This window comes from Lagenorhynchus albirostris, chromosome 1 (assembly GCF_949774975.1).
Source record: "Lagenorhynchus albirostris chromosome 1, mLagAlb1.1, whole genome shotgun sequence".
NCBI classification, from domain to species: domain Eukaryota; kingdom Metazoa; phylum Chordata; class Mammalia; order Artiodactyla; family Delphinidae; genus Lagenorhynchus; species Lagenorhynchus albirostris.
Window position 1 is genome coordinate 78126319 of NC_083095.1, and position 24238 is coordinate 78150556.

Below are 24238 nucleotides of genomic sequence, written 5' to 3' on the forward strand. Positions count from 1 at the left end.
TGTTTAGAAGGAGGCTTTGAAAAATTGTTCCCTGCGCACAGTGCGAATTATTTTGTTGGGCATCCTCCCAGCCATGCGTTCGTATCTGTCTGTCGCTTAGCATATGTCTGCAATGTGATGTCAAGCAGATTAAAGCACTTAAGGAAGTGGCCCTAGTAGGAGGAAGAGTTGTGCTGGGCCAGCCATTCCGTATCCCCAGGGAGTGCTTGGAAGTTGCTGACTTGATCTCCTTTGTGAAGCCCAGAAAGTCTGAGGCATCCTTTCCTTTGTCCCCACTCATTATCATTCCCTATGTTTGGTATTTGCTTGCTGTGCCTGTAACAGGAAGTTTCAGAGTCTCAATTTCACATAACTCAATATTGAATCAGGCACTGATTCTAGTTTACCGATGGCTGGGGTTGGCCCCATATCTCAGGAGAGAATATTAGCGAAATTCAAATCAAACTTGGTAGTCTGTATAGTGCCTAACTCATTACATGCTAAGTCAGTGAGTGTGTGGATCAAATATTCTTCTTTCCATTAAGTGATAATATCCTTTTTAAAATAACTGTGATGGTGTACTGGACTGTATATGAAGTCACTGCAGGTAGCAGAAAGATCATCAAATAAGTCATATGGGGTATGAATACAGGCCACCCCTCTCCAGCTTGGTTTAAGTAGTTTGGAGGAGAGAATGAGTCCATTTCACAAAGAAACAAAAAAGTGGAAAAGTACCTCTGACTCCTAGGGGACAAAGAGAGGGGGAGGCCCTTATCTCCTTTGTTGCCAAAGGTTCTACAGAGACCTTTTTTCCTTTGTTCTGGTGTGTGAAAGATTCTCAGCTGTCTCAGAGAAGCTGAAGTAGGGATTAATTTAAGAGGCAGATTGCTAAAGAGGGTGGTACAGAAGTGATTCTGTGAGAAGTTTTTTTAACAGCTCAGCTATAAGAGTTAACAGTACCTTCCTCAACTTGTAGACCAGCCCTGGGAGGACTTTGACAGCTAAATAATATTCACAGGAACCACAGGTACTTACAATCTCCGGGTTCTTCCTTTGTGCTGGGCATTTTTCTAGGCACGTTCTGTGCATTATTTCATGTCTTTTCATCTCCACAAAAGTCCCATGATCTCACATCTCAAACTAGGAGAAGGTTGGAGAAGGGGAAGAGAAGAGTAAATGGAAGGGGAAGAGGTATATTGGGATCATGATCTCCACTTAAAATAAAGGTTAGACCAAGATATGATTGACAGTAGTAAACGTTAAAAAATGTTCCTAATTATACCTTCAGTTTTAAGTATCTCTGAAATAATTATGTTCTTGTAGTGCTGTTAGTAAACTAAAAAAAAAAAAAGTCCCATATTGATGATTTATACCAACTTGCTGAAACCCTGTGGCAATGGCACGCTCTTGCCATCAGCGTACAGATGGGGCAGTGTACCCCATCTGTACGCTGAACTGTAGTTGGGAACTAGTTCAGCAGTCTGACAGCTCTCGATAGGAAACTGGCAACTCTTATTCCTCATCTGACCTAGAGAAGTGTCTTGTTGGCAAACAGAGAATTTTAAAGATTCAATTAGGAATAGTTTCAAATATGGAGAGATTTCTAGTAAGGGGCAGACGTCACTTTGACGAGGACACGTGTTCTCTAGTTTGCCACTGTCCCCACTGTGGGCCGTTTTCCCTGCCTGGCTCCTGTATGCTGTCATGAACCCCTGTTCTCTGGGAGATGTAGAAAATAACTAAGTGGGTAGCAACACCAACCAGTCAGAACAGACACAAATTTGTAAAACAACAACCCAGCCTGGCTGTACTCTTGGGGTACTCGCTGAATAATACCATCTCCACCTGTTTTATTCCACAAAGTAACAAAGTCACATCTCCTGTCACAGGACTGGTTAAAGACAATTGGTGAGCAGCTGTTTCCTTACTCATTTCTTTATATGGATTTCCACTTGCAGCCTTCATTGCCTGTTAGATTTTCTTTCTCCACTTAACAGGTCACGGAGAAGTCAGACGTGTTTCAGGACTTCTTCAAAATGCCTTTTTAGAATAAGAAAGATTCCACGCTTAAAGGATACAAGAAAAGTGATCCATTCTATCGCCATATACAAGATTTGATATGTATGACATTTAGTTTTTTGAGACTGTTTTCATAGACTTTAAAGAAACAGCATAGTTCAACAGAGAACCTAAACTCAGTTTGCTATTCTGTTTTAGACGATAGATTTGTAGGGAAGTCATTTAATTGTTCAGTTCCGCCACCTGGAAAATGGAATCCTTATCACTTTAAGTGATTTGATTGGAAGTTGAAACTTTCAGCCCAGAGTCCCAAGGCTTGTAAGTGGGGAGTCCGGAGTTGTAATCTCATGCATGCTCTGTAGCCCACATTTGTGGAACGCTGTGCTCTAGAAAGGGCTTGGTCCCGAGACCAGCTGTTCAAAACGTGTAGCACCTTAGATACATAGTCTCCCTGTAGTTCAAAAGCAAAAAATTATTGATGACTTGAATGAATCCATTTCCAAATTCCATCAATTTATATATACCTTCAACTCAAAGCACTTGGCTGACTTTTCTGCTGAAAGCTCCAGCAGGAGAGTGGTGGCAGGTCAGACATTTTCCATGGCTTGACTATTTCATGTCATTTATGATTATAACCAGCAAAATTCTTAAATTTTGCCCAATATGCCCTTTATTTAGCAACCTCTGCCGTAGAGAGTATATGATCACTTCATAATATTCAGTATCCTCTAGTTCAGTTTTCAGTTTTGAGTAATTCTGTGTTACTGATTTTATTTTTGAAAAAGTGGCACCTTACATTTACAGATACTTATTTGAGAAATTTTTGCTTGTGGTAGCCATTGCATAACAAGTTCACGGCCATTGGGTAGAAACATAGTTCACACCTGCCCTTTTAAGGCATGTGATAAAACTAATTCTACCACGGTATAAATGAAGAGTTTTTCCTTCAGGATTGTCTAGGAGCAAGGTTTGACAGTCACTATCACAGCTCTTGTGGAAAATCTTTCTTTACGTAGTTGGTCTTTGTCTTATCGTAGTCAGAGAACCAGGTGTGATACTATTTTATGCGTGACAAGAGTATGAAAGAACTCAGGTTTTCGAGTCAGGATTCAGTTCAACTCCTTGCACGATGACATTAGGAAATTAATCAACGTCTCTGGGACTTCTCTCAGTTTCAGCATTTGTGCAAAAATAATCATATTGATGCATAAATAACAAATGTTGGCAAGGATGTGGAGAAAATGGAACCCTCCTACACTGTCGGTGGGAATATAAATTGGTGCAGCCACTGTGGAAAACAGTATGGAGGTTTCTCAAAAAACTAAAAACAGAACTGCCATATGACCCAGCAGTTCCACTCCTGGCTGTATATCTGAAAAAAACAAAAACACTAATTCAAAAAGACATGCACCCCGCTGTACATAGCAGCATTGTTTACAATTACCAAGGTATGGAAGCAACCTAACTGTCCATCAACAGATGAATGGATAAAGATGATGTGATATATATATATATACACACAACACACACACGCATATATACATACAGTGGAATACTACTCAGCCATAGAAAAGAATGAAATTTGGCCATTTGCAACAACATGGATGGACTTAGAGGGTGTTATGCTAAGTGAAATAAGTCAGAGAAAGACAATTACTGTATGATATCATTTATATGTGGAATCTAAAAAAATAAGACAAGCTAGTGAATCTAACAAAATAGACTCACAGATATAGTAACCAGTGGTTACTAGTGGGGAAAGGGAAGGGGGGAGGGGCAAGATAGGGGTAAGGGATTAAGAGGTACAAACTATTATGTATAAAATAAATAAGCTAGTGGGAAGCAGCCACATAACACAGGGAGATCAGCTCAGTGCTTTGTGACCACCTAGAGGGATGGGATAGGGAGGGTGGGAGGGAGACGCAAGAGGGAGGAGATATGGCGATATATGTATATGTATAGCTGATTCACTTTGTTATAAAGCAGGAATTAACACCATTGTAAAGCAATTATACTCCAATAAAGATGTTTAAAAAAACACAACAGATGCTCACTACACTGTAGAATGTAGTACTGATATTTAAGATAGATTAAACATTATTGAGTAAAAAAAAATTAAGTTGCCTATTAGTGGTATGATTCCTATCATAAAAATTGTGTGTGTGTGCCTGTGTGGGCTCATAAATAGTGATTTGAAAATTTTATTTCCCATAATGTTTACAGTGGTTGCCAGGTTAGGATTTTTTTCTTTGTTAATTAGGCAGTTCTGAATTCCTTGAATTTTCAACATGCATATGTACTAGTTTTATGATTTAAAAAACTCAATAAAGCAATATAATCTATATAAATAATTCAATTTTATATACTAAAATGTAAATAAATAAATAAGCTACAAGGGTATATAGTACAGCACAGGGAATATAACCAATATTTTACAGTAACTGTAAATGGAGTATAACCTTTACAAATTGTGAATCACTGTGTTGTACATCTGTAACTCATAAAATATTATATATCAACTATAGCTCAATTAAAAAAATAATTTAAAAAATTATGATAATTTGATGATGCCTGCCTTCTAGGATTGTTCAATATGACGTATACCCGGTTACCAACACATGCTCAGCAAATACTATTTCTCATTCCTTTTGCCCTATACAGGTCTCCTTATAATTAGGCAGCTTGAGTTTAGAGTGGTCCTCAGGCTCGTTTGGTTGAGGACTTCCCTGGGACTTTGACTTATTCTTTGAGGGTGACTTTTCCATGATCTTCCAGCTGTTCTTCGGCATCTGTGCTCTATCTATATCAGGGGGTCTAAACCGGGCTTTCCCAAAGCTCATTCTACTGAACGGTGAGCCTCTGAAATGTTCCTTGACAAAAGTATTTCATGGTCAAATAAATTTGAAAAGTATCTTGTTCCCCTGTTAGAGCTTTACCATGAATAGAGAAGAATGGAGGGAGGGAGGGAAGGAGGACTGTATAGCTTGTTTCTCACATAATTCTTTTTTTCCTCCAAGTAACTGATGTTTCTGAACTGCTCTATGTTGATTCGTATAATCTTAATGTACAAGGCACATCTGAGTTCAAGTGAAATCCTTTGAGTGGTCTCATCACCTTTTCATGCTATCAAGGTCCTGCTTATTAATCTGACTGTAGGCACCTGGGGGGAGCAGTTTTCTTTCTGTCTTTGAAAGAACCCAGCAAAGTGCTTGGCACATGCTGGGTGTGCCAATGATGATACATAGATATTTCTTTGAAATATCTAACAACCTATGATTCAAAAACATTAGCACCTAAATGTAATCAGATCCTCACTGTGTGCCGACCTTTTGTTCTATGCATCTGGTGTTTGTATCATAAAGAGTAAATGTAGAAATATAAGCAAAGTAATAGATTTGTCCCCATTTTATACATGACAAAGCCTGAGGCTCCCAGAGACCGTGAATTGTCAGAAGTCCTAGACTAGTAAGTGGAGGAACCTGAATTTGAATCCACCTATATCTGTCTGACTTTGAAGCCGATGCTCTTTCTATTAATCAACGCAACATTAACGGAAAGAATGTTAGATCTAGAAACAGAAGGTCTGGAGTGAGGTCTTACTTTGGGGACGAAGAACAATGTGAACTTCGGGCGATTTTTTGGACTCAGTTTCCTAATTTATAAAATGAGGGACGGACCAGGCCATATATTAATAGTGCCTTTGAATTTTTATTATTGGCCCAAGCATACTTGTTTAAAAATTTCAATTTGTCCACCACAGTGTCCTTTCAGCCTTAGGGTTATGTAACTCAGTCTCCAAAGCCCTGTTATTTACACCCCCCCTCCCCTGTTTTCCTTTTAGCTTCTTCCGGAGGTTCCCCTTTCTAACCCGGGGGGGGGGGGCTCTTCTCAGCTCTGCTTGCTTCCGTGGGACACTGTTCGGGTGTTCAGTGACACTCTGCCCTCGAGCTCCCAGTGCTGATTAGGATGCCTGAGTCAGGGAGGGGATGCAGCTTCTCAGAATGGTAAACGCAGCTTCGATAGGAGGGCCGGTTCTTCTTTCTGACGGGAGAAAAGCATGAGGGACGGGTAGGACTTCTTTGACTCTTGACTTCTTCAATTTTGAAAGTCGAAACAAAACAATGCGTGCCCCACATCTAGCTTTTGAGGAGCTTGGATAATTTAAGAATATTGTTTTTGACCAGCACTTTCAGCAGTTTGGAAGTAAGTGCCTTGGAAATGACACATTGTTTTATCTGTTATTGACTAATGTTCTTTGGGTTGTGGGACAGAAGAAAAAACTAGCCAGCAGTCACATTTCCTTTACGGGAACCTTTTCTATTTACCCCATTCATCACAGGCACAGTCCTTCGCTAAGGGGAAACTTGACTGAGCAATGGCCTCTGGCAGGCCCCTGCTCATTGTGCAACACCGGCACATTTCTAATCTGGTAACTCCTACTGTGAAATGATCCAGTGATGGGCGCCAAACTAGAAATTAACTTGCATTCTACCTCGTGGTCCCCCAGAGAACCAAATGGTATGTTGGCCTCCACTAAGAGGAACTTGTAGACTTCCTTTTCTCTCTCCAACCCACCCCACTGGTCCATTTCTAATAGTAAACACACTGCTGTTGAAACAAAATTGAGTACAAACTCGAGCCGATACAGCTAAATTTATAAAGACACGTACATCCTGAGCCTTTCCCATCTGTTATGTTCTTTGTTACCAACACAACACATTTAAATGTATTAATTTATGGAGAATACTTTGAGGGAAGGGGAGTAATTTGTAGATTGATAAACAAAACTTTTGCAAATATGAAATATGATTTCATTAAACCATTATGGTATTCCCCTAAGTGCCGATATTTCATTACCGAGGTGCCAGGAAGGAAGACAAAGTGTTGGGAAATATTATTTTAATTTATTGTTTCATTGTGTATATACAGTACAATGTTAGGAGTTTAGTAGATTTGCTGGTTTGCTGGTGTTGAGATGCCTCTTGGGCCCCTGGCTACCTAGAAGCTTGCAGATATATTTGGAGTTGAACTTTGATGGAAAACACAAAGCAATTAATTCCCTAGCTGACTTAGCCCAGGAGCCCTTTGTCTCAGCCTTCAAGATGCTGTCTTGCCCCATGTAATTCCATTATTTTTCCAAGCTGCATTTGCTGATAGAGGGAAACTGGTTGTAGAATGAAGAGTGTGTGCTTTACTTTCATTTGTATCATTGAGGCTGATGCCGGCTTTGTTGACCTCCTTCAGAGGCCATGGGCTCCAAACATCCTCACTGAGTCTTCTTTTTTTTTTAATTGAAGTATAGTTGATTTACCATGTTGTGCCAATCTCTGCTGTACAGCAAAGTGACTCAGTTTTACACGTACACACGCACACACACACACATTCTTTTTTTTAATATTCTTTTTCATTATGGTTTATCCCAGGAGATTGAATATAGTTCCGTGTGCTATACAGTAAGACCTTGTTGTTTATCCGTTCTAAATGTAATATTTAGTTTGCAACCCCAAATTCCCAGTCCATCCCTCTCCCACCCGCCTCCCCCTTGGCAAGCACAAGTCTGATCTCTATGTCTGTGAGTTGAGTCTGTTTCTGTTTTGTAGATAGGTTCACATGTGCCGTATTTTAGATTCCACATATAAGTGATATCAAGTGGTACTTGTCTTTTTCTGACTTACTTCACTTAGTGTGATAATTTCTAGTTGCATCCATGTTGTTGCAGATGGCATTATTTTGTTCTTTTTCATGGCTGAGTAGTATTCCATTGTATATATGTACCACATCTTCTTTATCCATTCATCTGTTGATGGGCATTTAGGTTGTTTCCATGTTTGGGCTGTTGTGAATAGTGCTGCTGTAAAAACCCCACCGAGTCTTAAACTCTGAACTTGAGTCACTCATGTGGGCCCAGATGGTTATTCTTTTTTCAGTAGTTTGTTTTGTTTTGTTTTTTTTGTGGTACGTGGGCCTCTCACTGCTGTGGCCTCTCCCGTTGCGGAGCACAGGCTCTGGACGCACAGGCCCAGCGGCCATGGCTCACGGGCCCAGCCGCTCCGCGGCATGTGGGATCTTCCCGGACCGGGGCACGAACCCGTGTCCCCTGCATCGGCAGGCGGACTCCCAACCACTGCGCCACCAGGGAAGCCCTTTCAATAGTTTTTGACTTTAGGGGACAGGCTGATGTTGGACCAGTGACTTTTTGAATGTTGGCCTTTGCTTTTTAAAAAATGTTTTTAAATTGAAGTATAGTTGATTTACAATGTTGTGTTAGTTTCTGGTATCGGCTTTTGCTTTTTTGACTCTTCATGAGAAACGAGGAAGTGAATGAAGTACGTTGAGCCTGTGGGGAGTGCTTCCTTCTCCCCACACTTGCCCTGCCTTGCTTCATAATGCTGTGTGTTTTGTACAGTCATGTACCATTGGGTGAGTAATAGGTTTTTTTACCCATAAAGTAAGAGTATAGGACTAGGTAGTCTACATTTCCTTCTGAAGTTCAGTTATTTGTGGCCTGGGAAGAGTGGGCCCGTGTGTCCGCCTCAACTCATCCCAGAAGTCTTTGAGGTCCCCTGGTCCCACATTACCTGCAGCAGTGCTGGGCAATGAGTCATAATATGATGAATAGTTGCTGAGCAGTATGACTGGATGTTGCTAGAAATTTCGTCGTGACTCAGGGTGTTTCAGTAGAAAGCTGTTTTAGAGGTAGCATTAGGAGAGCCAAAGAGTTCTTAACTCTGTGGCGCCGTCAAACACAATCCAGAGGAGTGAGTTTGCTCATGTTAAGGTCATTTAAAAAGTCACCCCTGAATCAATTTAAATGAGCACGTGTACTCGTAATTTGCCGCAACTCTTCCCCACGTTTCCTGTTGTCTTGCTGATGTGGATTGCCAGGCCCTGTAGACATCCACGCTGGTGACCCCCGGTATAGAACTTGGAGAGGCTAAGTAAGAAAGTCCTCATCCTCTTTCCTCCATGGTTTCATGCGTACCAAGCAAACATCCTTGGAGCTTTTAGACCTTTGTGAGGTTTTACATTTCTTTTCCTTTTTCCTTCCTTCCTTATTCCCTTTCTTTCTTCCTCCTGTCCTTCCCTGAAAGGGCTATTGATGGAATAGAGAGGGCAGCTGTGTTGGAAGGGTGAGCAAGAGATAGCTCTTCGTGCAAACACTTGGGTATGGTTGGTGTTCTACTACATTTTTTTTTTTTTTTTTTTTTTTGCGGTATATGGGCCTCTCACTGTTGTGGCCTCTCCCATTGCAGAGCACACGCTCCGGACGCGCAGGCTCAGCGGCCATGGCTCACGGGTCCAGCCGCTCCGGCGGCATGTGGGATCTTCCCGGACTGGGGCATGAACCTGTGTCCCCTGCATTGGCAGGCGGACTCTCAACCACTGCGCCACCAGGGAAGCCCTCTACTACATTTTTAGGAAGCAATAGGGAGAAGCTTTGTTTGATTTTCAGAGTTTAAATGCTGAGTACCCTTTGCTTTCTGACTTAATTGGAGATGGTTATGACCATAATTGTTGAATATGAAGTACAAACGGCCAGGCACTCTACTCGGTGCTTTATATACGTAATTTCGAAACAAGTGAGGCTCAGAAGTTAAGTGCTGTCCTGCGTTTTCATAGCTGGCTGGTGGAATGGCAAGATCTCCTAACCAGGTCTGTCTGGTTTCTAAATCTGCTCTGTTTTCACTGTCCACTTGTCCACTGATTTGACGTACTTTCTCTAGTATAATGGTTTTCTAACTTTTCATTTTCCCTCTTCCCCTCATCCTGTGGCAAAGACTTCTGCAGATCATCCCTTATTTTTATCCTGTACAAGCTCTTTCTATGGTAAAAAAACAAAAAAATGGAGACATTTATGTGATGTTTATAAAGAAAGAAAAAAGAGCAACAGAGACCTCTTATTTCGCTGGGTTCAGAAATGACGAGCTGTTCTTCCTACCTAAGTATAGAAGAAAAGAGCACCTAGAACTGCATTTCTCGTAGCTGGTCCTGAGCCCAGCTTGAGGAAGAGCCTCTAGTATTTGTCACCATAATCTTGATATTTGTCTATGTTCATCTTAGAGATTTGAAACCTGAATCTCAGAGGAATCAATTTCTGAGACCATAAATTAAGTAAGAAAATACAGTGGCAAAACTTCTCTGCATCTTGCCAGCTACTCACTTCGTTGATTTCTGCAATTTGAATATAGTTCCTCAGCTGTTCTCAAACCTATCTTCCCCAACAGAGCTCCAGCATTACTGACTCCTTAAGCAAATGGGTGATGTGCCTCTTCCCTGTGCTGTCACCTGTTGTAGGATGTGCCCACATGTGATAAATGGGCAGCTGTGCTGCTTCTAACAAGTCCAGCCTCATGTGGGCTTTGGAATCTAGAGTGTGAATTTATGATGTCTTTGTGTGTGTGTGTGTGTGTCTGTGTCTGTGTCTGTGTGTGTCTGTGTGCGCGCGTGCGCTTTGATCATTTCACCGCAGCTGCTTCTATTGAAGGAGTGATAATAGCTGATAATTTAGTGAGCACTTACAATGTTCCAGTCTTTTTGTATGAGGATTAAATGAGTTCTTACACCAACCCTGTGAAGCGGCGCTCAACCTCTACCCTGAGCCTCTGAACGTTCTTCCACCTTGAAGGTCCTTGCCTAGAGAGGATTTGTACCATGACCTTGGTTCTGGACTGACCCTTGCCTTTGATCTCTCCTTGGGTAGAATATCAGGCCTTAAGAACGATGGACCTTAGCAGCAGAATTTGCTGAAAAATAAACCCACAAAATGAAGTCAACTAACCATTCATTGGATGAAATGTCAACACAACTCTAGGCAGGACGGCTGAGTAGAAACACAGGTGTGGAATCTTCCTTGGGTTGAATCCTATCTCCATTACCAACTAGATGCGTGGTCTTAAATGATCTAAACCTTTCGGAGTTTCAGTTTCTCATCTGAAACTGTGGTCATGGTGACATTGTATCTTGGTTGATATGTTGCTGATTGCAGCTGTTGTGATAGCTAAGTGTGGGACCGGAGGTACAGTGGCAGTGGTAGATGACGGAAGAGAACTACTTATTTGTTCTGAGGAGCAGCACGTTCAGTTCACTTTAAGCCAGTGGCTGTTGATGTGTATTCTTTGGCAGTAACGTTTACTCAATATAAACCATGCACCTGTATATATATAAAAAAATAAATTCTGTGATTAATGTTATACCTAATGTTCCAAAGAGCATTGCTTTTAATATTTTTGTGATATAAGTGTGATGCTCTCATTTCCATTACTGCCTGTTAAAGGAAATATTGCTGCTGCTATGATTTTATGAAAGAAATATCGGAATATGTGAAAGCACCCCAAGAGTTAGGGCCCCCCAAGTCTCTGCTATAAGGTATTGCGTTTCAAAATTGTTCTTGCTCTAAAGATAAACTCCTTAAAATACAATTATATATATATATAACTCTGCTTTTTTTTTTTTGCTGTATGCGGGCCTCTCACTGTTGTGGCCTCTCCCGTTGCGGAGCACAGACTCCAGACGTGCAGGCTCAGCGGTCATAGATCACGAGCCTAGCCGCTCCGCGGCATGTGGGATCTTCCCGGACCGGGGCACGAACCCGTGTCCCCTGCATCGGCAGGCGGACTCTCAACCACTGTGCCACCAGGGAAGCCCCTATAACTCTGCTTTTTATAGTTTATCTTTTTTATAAAAATACTCATTGAGCACCTGTCAAATATGAAATGTGCTAGAGATAAAACATCACTTAAGGGGACTTCCCTGGTGGCGCAGTGGTTAAGAATCCGCCTGCCAATGCAGGGGACACGGGTTCGAGCCCTGGTCCGGGAAGATCCCACATGCCGCGGAGCAACTAAGCCCGTGCGCCACAACTACTGAGCCTGCACTCTAGAGCCCGCGAGCCACAACTACTGAGCCCACGTGCCACAACTACTGAAGCCCGCTCGCCTAGAGCCCGTGCTCCACAAACAAGATAAGTCACTGCAATGAGAAACCCGCGCACTGCAACGAAGAGTAGCCCCTGCTCGCCGCAACTAGAGAAAGCCCATGTGCAGCAATGAAGACCCAACACAGCCATAAATAAATAAATAAGTAAATTTATTAAAAAAAAAAACAAACCATCACTTAATAATAGCAGCTAACACTTATTGTATATTACCATATGCCAGATATTCTACTTAGCACATACCCTGGATTATTTTGTTTAATCCCCACATGGATTATGTTCTCAGAGGATTTACTGTTTAGTTAAAAGAACAGAATGTACAATAAAGGCTGAATAACAGGCAGCGTAAACTAAGTCCCTCATATTACCCAGAGGCTAATGAAGGGAAAGACTATGCAGTGTTAGCATTTTAAAATTATCTCCTTTCAATGGAATTTGCAAATTTCTGATCTTAGATCTCAGCTGAGAGAATTCTCAAGTCTCAGATGTTCTGATTGCCTTAAATGAGTGGCAATTTCTTTAATTATTTATGAGTGGCAGTTATAAAGTGTGCATTCTTCTTACCACGTACGATAGAGTTAGTTTATAGAGTGATTTCCCTCCCCTGCGCACCCTGTTTCCTGAACATGGTAACTTCACGTCTTGGACCTTGGTCAGTTGTGCTGTTAAACACTAAAACTTCGGGGGTTCCTGCAAAAAAAAAGAAAAAAAAGCTGCTGTAGGTGTCTCTGTAATACAGTTCTGCTTATTTTCTTTTAACACTCTGTGTGCAGTGACCCCCTACCTGTTGAAAATAGATATGATATGCATAATTTAAAGTATTAATTGAGAAAGGTATTGCATAGATAGGTGGATCTGTGTGATCGGTTATCTGTGTATTACAGTTATTTTGGAAGCCATCCCCCAGTCTCACCACTGGAGGTCACCTTAACTCTTTTTCTCTTCATAAAGCTCCAAGTGTTCTGTTGATGATTAAAGGAGCTTTCCAGTTTAGAGCTTTGCCTTAAACACATGAAAAAGAAAATCGCTCTTCGTTTTTTGCACAGAACAGCGTACACAGATATGTATGGCTAGTTCTATACTCATAGGCGTAATGCTTCACGTAATAACAGAAACCGTATGTGTTGTGTTTATGGCCATAAATATACGTGCATGTTCTACATGATAGAAGACAAAGAGCCACCAGAAAAGCAGTGCCTTTTGAAATGGAGCATCTGTGTTTCCTCTAAGAATGGACTCATCGAAAAGAAATTAGAGGTCTCTCTATTATTCGTTCATTCACTATATGTTAAACTGCTGACTAGGTGTCAGGCACTGTGCTAGGTGCTGGAGGGAACAACGCACATGATCTCTACTTTCTTGTCGGGAGCCTATAGTCTCTGAGGAGCCTATAGTCCAGTCAGAGACAGATGTTGATAAAATAATCAGTTAACATGATGAGTGCTGTGAGGAAAAATACAGAACGAGGTGCTATGGATAGACTGTAATTTAGATTGGAGGGGTCAGGGAAGGATACTTTTAGGAAGTGACATTTAAGCAGAGACACAAAGAGTGAAGAGGAGTGTGGTTGGTTTGAGGACTCTGGAGAGGCCAGTGTGCCCAGAGGGCAGTGAGTATCAAATACGAGAGAGTTTGGGGGAGAAGCTCTGGAGTAGGATTTTTCAAAGTTTTTAAACTGCATCCTGGACTAAGAAATCAATTTTACATCAGAACTCAGATTACACGTTTGTGTGTGCGTGAAATAAGGGTTCTGTTAAGCAGAAATTATTTCACGTGATGTATTCTGGTCTATTCAACTCCCGTATTTTAAAAATGCTGGTGATAAGGCATAAATTGATTTGTTATCCCACTCGTGGATCACAGACCACAGTTTGAAAACCTTGGGTGTGGAGGGGAACAAGAGACCGGATTCTGGAAGGGTCTGGTTGGTCTTCTTAAGGCTTTCCGATTTCATCCTCAGAACAGTGGGCATCTACTAAGTCTGAGCGGAGAAGTGTGTGACATGAATAGGATAGATTTGTGTTTTCAAAAGACCCCCCCCGGCTGCTGTTGCACGGGATGAATAGTAGGGGAGCCAGAGGGGAAGTGGACAGGACAGTTGGGAAGCGTGGACATCTTGCGGGTAGGAGGTGATACTGGCTTTGACTAAGGCAGGGACATGGCTGGGAGAATTCACGCTCTCTGACAAAAAGCACTCACTTTCTATCAGTGCTGACGGCTGCTTCCGCTGAAACTGGAACTACTAAAACTACCACTGTTGCTTCTCTGTTTTGCACGGCTTGATTTTTTTTCTTGGGTACCTAGACCACTACTTGAACATAATAAGTACACAATAAATATTTGTTGAATGAATTAATAGGAAGGAAGAAGGTGCTGACACTGTACTACCCTTTTGAGTGTGAAATGAGAAAGCTCTTTCTTGGTATCTGCATACCCTTCTCTCATCATAACTGAATATATACACACCACCAGGACAGTTACTTTTCTCGACAAGTAGGTGACAATTTCTTATACAGTCTTTGGAAGCTGTTAGTGGGTATGTATATAATATAGTTCTGTGTCTTTATACTACATATGGCATGACCCCTTTCTGTTGCAAATAGATATAACACACATAATTTAAAGTTTTCTCACAAAATTGAGAAAACATAGAATAAAGGGGGTTTTTATTCAAATTTGGATGGGGTTTATAAGTTGAATCTTATGAAATTATTGATATTTAACCTGTTTTGACTCTAAAACAGCAATTTTATATGGCTTAATGCAGTATATTAGCACCAAAAGGCAAGGCAGTGAACATGTGTTGGAATTACATTCCTCCGGATGGACCATATCCTGAGATGCTCATTGGGGTCAGGCAGGGATTGAGAGACTACAACTGAGAATGCCCTGAGGCATTGCCCAAAGGATGGTGACCTGTATATTCTATGGTAACCTTTTTAAGTTAGACCTTATTGTTGAGACCTTTCATGACTCTTGTGTCCCATGTCAATTACAGAATAATCTTGGTGAGCAATTTCCTGGCCTTCAGGCAATCCATGAATAAAAAATTACTAAAAACTGTTTATCCAACTTTAATGAGTATTTCCTGGTCTAGTGAACAGGCTAAATATTTCATGGTTCTTCCTAAGTGAGCCCAAACTGTTTTATATTTAGTCCATAAAAAATGAATAATGCTGCCCCACTATTGATCATGTTGGCCTCTGTAATACAGGTCTTTATAAAATTATTTGAATTTTGGTTTCCTCAGAGACCTTTCATAGTAAAACCTTCACTTCTCAAATTAGAAGTTACAGGAATATTATATTGTGGTACAGACACATGCAAAGGCAAATAATTAGAACATTAGCAGAGGAAATGAATTAAACCTCTGCATTATATTGATTGCGTGTCTTTTTGTTAAACAAATGTTTTGTTGAATCTTTACTTCTCCCACAGGTACCAGTTTTTTTTAGGTCAATGAAATTTGAAAACTGAGATATGTTCTGCTGTTCAATACGTAACCTGGAGGGTCTTTTGATTTTTTAAAAATTAATGTTCAGTTAGTCCTGCTGGAACTTTATGGATGCTAAGTCTGATCCTGTTTTTCCTGCTTCATACTTACAGTTCTCAACCACATCATCTCCTAACCCTTTTAAGTGGTGAAAATCTGTAATTATTTTCATGCAAAAAAAGGGTTTTCCTTTTTGGTAGTCTCAGCGCATAAAATAACATTGATTCCAAAGTTGATGAATAGAGTACAGTATCATTATTTTCTCTGTGGAATTCCCACATTCTAGACTAGCGGCTCAATCTTAAGGCTTGATTGCCAAAATCAAATGGAAAGTCCTTTGCTTCTGCTATAAAACAATGGTGGATGGGCTTAAAACTGAGGAGGGGAGAAAACAAGATTGCATTACAAATCTGGCAACATCGGCCACACTAGTAAAATCAAATCCAATGTTGTTTTATGACTAAATTTATGTGAGCGCCCAGGATCAAAGGGCTCAAATCTCACTGGACTACAAGGTCCATAGTTCATGGCAAAAACTCATCAAAAAGAACATTTTAGTCGTTTAGGCTTTTCATTTTAATCAGCCACAGTCATAAAAGAGCCTTTAGGTGTCCAAAAACATTTTGCAAGATCAAGAGGTTGTTTTCTCGGTCGTAGAAGCAGCTTTCTTATTGGATCCATAAAATGCCTGTGGCCTTAGCGTGTCAAAGGGCCACTGCCTCCCATTGTTTGCCCTTGTGGGATGGTTTCTTTCGGTTCTTCTAACTGTGTATTATGTGACAATAAATTACGGTGTCTGACGGAAGGACCATAAAATTTTCACACAATCTATCAAGCTATTTCAGCCATTTCAAGTTTGGCCTCTGACAGCAAGCCAGGTACTTTGTAATGTTTAGACAGGAACAGAGTCTACTGCCGGCATCTTGACAAGTGTCTAGAGACAGCTCTGCACGGGAGAAAGAACACGAGGCCTGAGAGTGGGACCCAGTCTTAAGTCACAGCCCGGCTACTTTGTACAACTGTGACTTTGGACAACCCGTAAAATGGGGATCCTACCTTCACCACAGTGATGCTCTGATTCTATAGGGGAATATTTGTGGAGCTGCCCTCCCGCAGTAAGAACAGATATGCGTTAGGCATCGACTGTACGGGGAACCAGCCCGAGCAGCCCTGCATTTTCAACAGGAGACCTGAGTAGGTACAGGGGAGAGCCTGGCTGGAGAGCAGCAAAGCGATGAGAAAATGTTCCCGAGAATGTGGAAGAGGGTGAAATCAGGGACCCAACAGGTTGAATTAGCTCTGGGGGGAAAGGGGGGAACTTCTTTTAAGATAAGAAGAAAATAGAGAATGAGTGCCTTTGTGTCTAGGCTATTAATGCCCTTATTTCTTTGCCTCTTTTTTTTTTGTTTTGTTTTTCACCTTGGCCGCTGCACATAGGAAAAGAAACAGAGACACCTGATATTTCCCTACCCAGTCTCTTCGATGTCACCCTCTACCACCTCTTCTGCGCTTTCTCTCATTCGTTGTTCCCTTTCTGGCAGGTGCCTTCCCCTATTTGTAATAGTATATTCAGCTCTTCTCTACTTTAAAATCCCTTCACTTGACTCCCGCTTCTTGAAGTTTCCATCCGTCCTCTCAATGGCAAAGTTCTCAAACGTTAGTTACATGTTGCAGATTCTCCTACCACTTGCCTTCTGCGACCTGTACTGAAGCAGCTGAGACCACAGATAAGTAATCATCAAGTGCTGCTGGTCCCCTCTGGGTCTCCACTGGCCTTGATTCTAGAATGTCAGTGCTGAAATGCTTGATCTCTTCCCCCAGCCTCTAAGACGCTGAATTCTCCATTATTCCTCCTCCTCTGAGTGTTTCTTCATGTCCTTTGCTGCCCCCTCAGCCCTGCCTCTGCAGCACCCTCAAATGTGACTCTCCAAAAGGTGGCCTTGAGTTCCCTGGCTTCCTGTATGTTGTGTTTAGAGATTTCCTTTGTTGCTGCAAGTCTGTATCTATGTAAAGGCTTTTCACACCTATTTATTCGGATTCAAATGTTTTCCTGAGTTCCAGCTCCAGGCAAGTTCTAGTTTTTGCTGGAAAACCTAGACTGGGAAATGTCTTTAATATCTCACATTTAAAATTTCCAAAGCCTCAGCATCAAAAATGCAAAGAACCCCAGGGTTGAAAGGACTCATCTCCTTGTCTCCTTCTGACCTCCCCCTACACAATGTAAACACAACACAAAACAGTCTTTTCTTAGCTGCCCTAATTAAAGGATCCACTGTTCTCAAAGTCTGGACTAGAAATCTCAGATGCATCTTTGGCACCTCCTGCACCCTCAGCTTTTGCATGTAGTTGATTGCCAAATGATGCTAATTTTAGCTCCATGGTCCCTTATATACACTCATGCCTTGGCACCCTGCCACTGTCATCCTAATTCATCACATCTTTCCTATATTCAAGCTGTGTTATAAATTGCTTAAAGATTGTTGTTCCTCTCTTACACACCTTTAATAGCCTACTATTATTGTCAGTCAGGTTAAGTCCAAGTCCTTCGTGTGGTATTTAAGACTTTCTAAAATCAGATTCAAACATACAGCCTTAGTCTTCTCTTCTACATTTTCCCAATACTTTCCCATCACCCTGCCTTTTTCTTTTGCTTCGATTGCTCACAATCTGCCCCTCTGCCTCGCCATTCCTTCATGGCCCATCAAGTGTTCCCTATTATACATGAAACCATCTCTGACTTCCCAAGGCTTCCTCCTCTGAAACCTTAGGGTCTTTATCCCTGACTTAGGCAATTATCAGACTCTCCTATTATAATCATGAAAGCAGAGGTTATAGCCCCTTCCTTCCAACCCCCAGTGCCAAAGCACGTGATAGACGTAAACCTTCAATGAATAGCAAACAGTTGAATCTTCCATCACAGTGATGCATGCATTAGTGCATAAATTAACCACTGGTTGGTTTTCTCTTTTTCTTTCTCTGTAGTGGAAACTGGGTTTAAGCGAAGTGGATTATACAGGCAGTATTTTTCAAATTCAGAGATGTAGGAGAACTATAGTTGGAAAACTATGTTCCCGGGAGGTTTTTTTAAGCCAGTTTTGAAAGTTTATGACTCTCTACTGGGAGAATGGTGTTTATTTCTCATTGTCTTAAATGAACATTTATCAGACTTTGTATGTCTAGACAGGTTATGGTGATTGATCGTTTGTAATAGTTTAAGTGAAAGCATCATGGACTCATTTGAGTTTTTGGTAATTTGTAAACCCTTTCCTTTTATGGATGAGACTGAAAGGCTGAAGGAGTTGATCTTTGAATCAAGCTTAATGCTTCTCATCCTTCTCTTTCCTAATGCCCTTAAGGGAAGCAACATGCTCCCAACAGGACAGGGTTCCTTATAGCCAAGGAAGCTGACCACCCATTGAGACTCACCTTCTGGTTACTACTTATTAGCAATAATAGAGCCCAAGCCCATGAAGGCAGCTGATAGATGTACCTTGGCTGGAAGTCAGGTCTTTTCCCAGTCCAATGCTCTATCACTTAAGCCATACAGAGATTGCTCTGCCGAAGGCAGAGAAAGTGTTAATTGCAACGTAAGAGACGGGCAGAAAAACCCTCAGGTATTCCATAATGGTGTGTGGTATCGAGCATATGCTACCTGGGATTTAACATAGCTTGTTTAAACCCAAAAATCAGGCACAGGAACAAAATTAAACATGGTTCTTTTAGGAATGTACAGATCAGTTGGAGGAAAGTAAGGCCACCTCTTCCAAATATTTAATTAAATTTCAACTTTTTTAAGTTGTTGCTTTTTAAGGTCAGAAGGTCATCTCATACTTTTTTTCTCCTGTGCTCATTCTTTATCTCTGCAAGATTAAGAATCGCATTCAGGATTTATGCATAGGAGCTTGGGAGAGTCTTTTATTATTCTCAGATGAGATTTTCTAGGTTTGTGAGCTGTGGATCAGTGTGTGCAGATGGACTCTGTTCTATGATAACCTAGACCCAAACATTGGACTCCTACAGCATCACTCACTCCTTGCTCAGTAGCAGCCTAATTACCAAAATAATGATGATGATGATGATGATAATAAAGGTAGAGACACAGAGGCTGCCAGCTGTCAGAAATACCTCTCGGAGTGATTTTACATTGTACCCCTAAACCCTGTAACCAAGCACCACCCATACCAGAGGACTTTTAAAAACACCATTACTGTGACTGGAAACTGTAAGTGTTGCTAGAGGATTTGGCATGGTTAACAAGCCCCCGCCACCCATCAGCTTTTAAAACCAATCACACACAGAAATAAAGTTAAATATTTCCTTCTTTATGAGCCCCAGTTTTTTAGTACTGGACTGTTAACTGTTTTCCTTATAGGTATATCATATTTGGATTTAATTCTACTTTTAATCTTACCTGTGCTGTGTTGATAGGAAAATCTGAAAAAAACATGAGAGAAAAAATACAAAAAAGAAAATGATTCGAAAGAAAATAGGCTCTTGCTTTTACATTTGGCAAGCTGAGATTGGGGTATGTTTAACAAAGTAAATTTGGACCAAGAAAAATGATCTTCGCGTCAATCTCTATAAAAATCAAAATTCCTTCCTTTCAAACACCTCAGCCATTCTAATCCATTTCATATGTGTATTAATATTGTGTTCAAGGACATGCAATCAGAAAGCCTTCTACTGCTCTGAAGTGCAGTGAGGGAAAGGTGATGGTCCAACACTGAGATTCCTAGTAATCTAAATATTTAGAATGTGAGTAGTTTGTCATTATTTAGAATGGATGACTGGCGTAGGTACTTGAGCCAGTTCATTTTTTTTCACGAAGGGTGCATGGCACAAAATTGGCATGTGTAAGCTCTTGTAGCAGATAGATTCCATGAGACAGCAGCATGTTCATGGTATGAAACACTGCAGCCGTCATGTGGTCTGATACAGACGTTATATAGCTGGCCCTGTATCATCATTAACCTTCATATTTAGTATTTAACTTTGGAATGACTTGTGTAGAAATTATGTATGCGTTTTTTAGGTAACAGTGCCCCTGTCTTTTCACACATTTAATATGGACAGCTGTAACATTTAAAATAGAAAAATTCTTAGAGCAAATTACAGCCATCTATAAACCTGAGTCAAACTAAATTCGAAGTGACATTTCAACTTTGCATGGAGGAGTTAAACATTTATTTTGAAAACGATTCATGAATTACATTCCATGTTTGATCAGCTAGGAAATAAGACTACTGATTTAAAGTTACATCTTCCAATTACTGGAAAAAACTGAAAATGTAATTCTCGTAACAATTATCCTTTCAAAAAGCGCAAATTACAGAGATGAGTATCAGTCAAAAGTAATATAGTTTAATCTAAGGGGGAGAATGCAGGAAGAAAACAAGAATGTGGTTTGTCTGTATTCCAGGAGAAAAGAATCAAGTCAAAATGAGATCTGATCCTTTCCAAGTTATTTTGTGTGCATCATACTTGAGTGTAATTTCACATGCATCTCGACGTTCCAAGTATCATTAAACATCTAGTAATCAGAACAAATGTTCTGCCAGAGTCCATTTATTATCTTAACTGTTTAAGGCTTTGAGCGCTCCAGATTTCTAAATACATAATTAAAATCCATATTAAAAAAATAAACCTAGATGGGGGATTTACATTTTTCTTAATTCGTGTTTACACGAAGAAGAGATCTGTTTTTAAATATTACATCAGATCTCTGTGAGCTCAAATAAATCAGTGCGATACTTTGCCAAAGCTTTCCAAAAATGATGGGTATTGATGCCCTGTGGTCAGGAAACCTCGTGTGTGGAGTTTTTAGAATTCTCTAGTTACTCAAAAGGGCCATTATTTGGGGTCTCTGTGCTCTCAAGGTTATGAGCTTAGGTGCTACGGATGAACTTTATCACTCATACGGCTTTCAGCCCATCTACGACCTCAACTGCACATATTCCAAATGAAGAAAGCACAGCTCTAGAAATGCCTGCCTCTTTCTAGGTAGATCTGTGACTGGAGATGTTCTGCAAGCCTGACTGCTTATACGGTCAACCCTTAGTAACTGAGGGATTGGTTCCAGGACCCCCTGAAAATACCAAAATCTGCAGATGCTCAGGTCCCTTGTAGAAACTGGGATAGTACACTCAGCCCTCCACATCCATGAGCAGATACAGAGGGCCGAATATAGACAGAAACTCAAAAAAAAAAAAAAAAGCGTAGCCATTATAAAGAATAAACTGGTCACCCACATTATTACGGATGCTATTTCAAGGTTCTTTTTGTTGATCAAGGGATTTCTACGGACCCCGGTCCAACCATTTTGGTGTGTGTCCCAGTGAAGGAAGATTAGAAAATAACTCATAACACTTGGATACACATGGAATAAAACATGTGTGTGGGTTCCTCAATTATTTCGAAACGGAGATTTGTTTGGAACTGTAAAAATCCTTACCAATAATAGTATGGGTATTCACAATGATAGCATTATGAATGCCTTTGGTGTAGAATGTTTGCTTTGACTCATTTGGGGTCAGTTTGTTTGTCAGCTCTCATCTAGGCCCTGTGTGTATTATATGGTAACAGTCTGGAGGTCCACTGAATGAAACAAACGTACCAGGTTTGAACGGAGATGGACCTGTAATGTCAGACTTACAAGTGCTAGAATTTCATGAGGTTTGTTGGAAAGAACGTGGTCTCCATCAGCTGTGCCCTTATCAGCTAGGACATTGCTGAGGGGTAATAGCAATCATTATAGAAATCAGAGAGTTTTTCGTCATATACGTAACAGGCTCTGCCTAGGTACTACTCAATAGTTCCTCCGCCTTGTCTCCCTTTTGCTCACTGAATGCAGCCATCATGGGCACAATGGCTTTAGGGACTTCTAAGAGTCAGTTAGGGATCCTGAAAAAGTCATTCATTCATTCACTCAACAGCTATCTGAGTGCCACAGGCCAGGCAGTACTCATGGTTCTAGGAGTGCACTGGTGAACAAGAGAGACAAAAACATGAGTCCTCATAAAATTGACACATTTAGAAGATGGAAGAGGGAGCGAAGGTAGCATGGTACGCATAATAATCGCAACGGTAGAAAGAGCACCAGGGGGCTGTATCGTCAGAGAAAGCAAGAGAGGCCATTTTTAAGTTCAGCTGGAGAGTCACAAAGGAAGAATGAGGACAGATCCTGGGTAACCTAGGAAGCCAAGTGATTTTTGTGAGCCTTTTCAGTAAAATGGTGGCAACCTAAACCAGGTTTTTGACAAATTACACAAAGGGTATGATAAAGATGTAAAGATAGTAGGTAGCTGCAAATCTTTTAGAGCATTGTTTGTCAGTGAACATAACAGATTTTTTTCTTGAGGAGGGGGCAGACTTAGGGCAATTATTCTGATTTTTGTTGGAGGGATTGGGTAGATGTGAAAACAAAGGAGTACTTGAGCACTTTTCAGGGAGGGGTAAAAAGGCAAAAGAGATACCTGTCAATGAATATGTTAAAAAAAATTGAGAAAAATCTTGGCATAAACATCAGTGTGTCTTGTATTAATACATAAGTGATAGCCTAATTTTTGTTGTATGATATAATACTAGTTTATTTTGATGTTTATTCTTGTGGTATATGGATACCACTTAATGCAGTTTATTAAGAGGAAAGGTTGACTTTTATTTAACCACATCATGTACACTCTGTTCTCTAAGGCCACCGTCTAAACGTACATATAAACTTATACATGGGGAGACGTATGGGTTATGTTAGTAGTTTCCAGCTGACAGTGTGCTGTAAACCCAACTAGTTGCTGTGAGTTCTATCTAATGGTATATAAACTCTGTCATGTTTTTTAGTCAGAGTATTTCTTAATTTGTTCTGAACACATTATTCTGAGTTTCTTTCACTTCCCGTGAAAAATATATTAGGAAGCAAGACAGGTAATGTCATCCTCATTTTACAGAATAGGAACCTGAAGGGTGATCTTCAGCTTACAAACACTGATGGAATAATAGGCCTCCTGTGTCTTGGAGACCCAGTAAGTATAGGAGGAAACTGTTCTAATTGCACTGTGGAACAGACTCTCTTTTTGATCTCTGCAACTAAAGAAGAAAAGAGATCAATCTATTGCTTAAAAGAAAATGAAAATCCAAGGCAACACTTTTAACCCAGTACTCTGATCCTTGCTTTGGAGACTAGCTCATGAAAAACACTCATAAAGAAAACTCTTCATGTTGGCCTGGGAATAGAAGATGCTAAGTCCTTTTTCCTTACAGAAGTAAAAAATTTAGAACCCTGTTCCCTTGGAAGTGCTTATTAATGAACTATAATGAGAAAATCAGACTCTTATAAGTAAGTAATGGGATAGAAGGTAGACCAGGAGAAAGGGGCAGAAATGAGACATCACAGTGTTCAAGGCACCGGAACATCCTACCTAACACTGTGAACTTTCAGTCATTTACTCTCCCCTGGCCGCGTTCTCACACAGCTGCAAGGTTAGAATGCTGCTGAACGTGGCCAAGCCATCTTGGATGACCACCACTCACCCCATCCCATCGCCTGACCTAGGGAGAGAAAGCTCTGGAAATTGGGCCACAGAGGTAAAAATTGTATAACATTGATGAGAAAAGTTAGACTTTTATCTTGGGGAATTTGGACGTATGTGTCTTGTTAAGACATAGGCACCTCTTTGGGCGTTTCAGGGACTCATTTCACTCTACTGTCTGTTGACATGTGTTTTCTCAAAAGAGAAGCATTTTGCTACAAACAAAATCTTTCTTGGAAGTCCAACTGGTAAGTGACATTTTATTTATAATGTATTTATTTTGCAGTT

At 40.7% G+C, this 24238-nt stretch overlaps 1 protein-coding gene across 2 annotated transcripts in view; it reads left to right on the plus strand.

Moving 5' to 3' along the window:
• Positions 1 to 24238, plus strand: part of FMN1 (formin 1) — a 397262-nt gene that overhangs the window by 151696 nt on the left and 221328 nt on the right. The gene's annotated exons all lie outside the window — the stretch shown is intronic.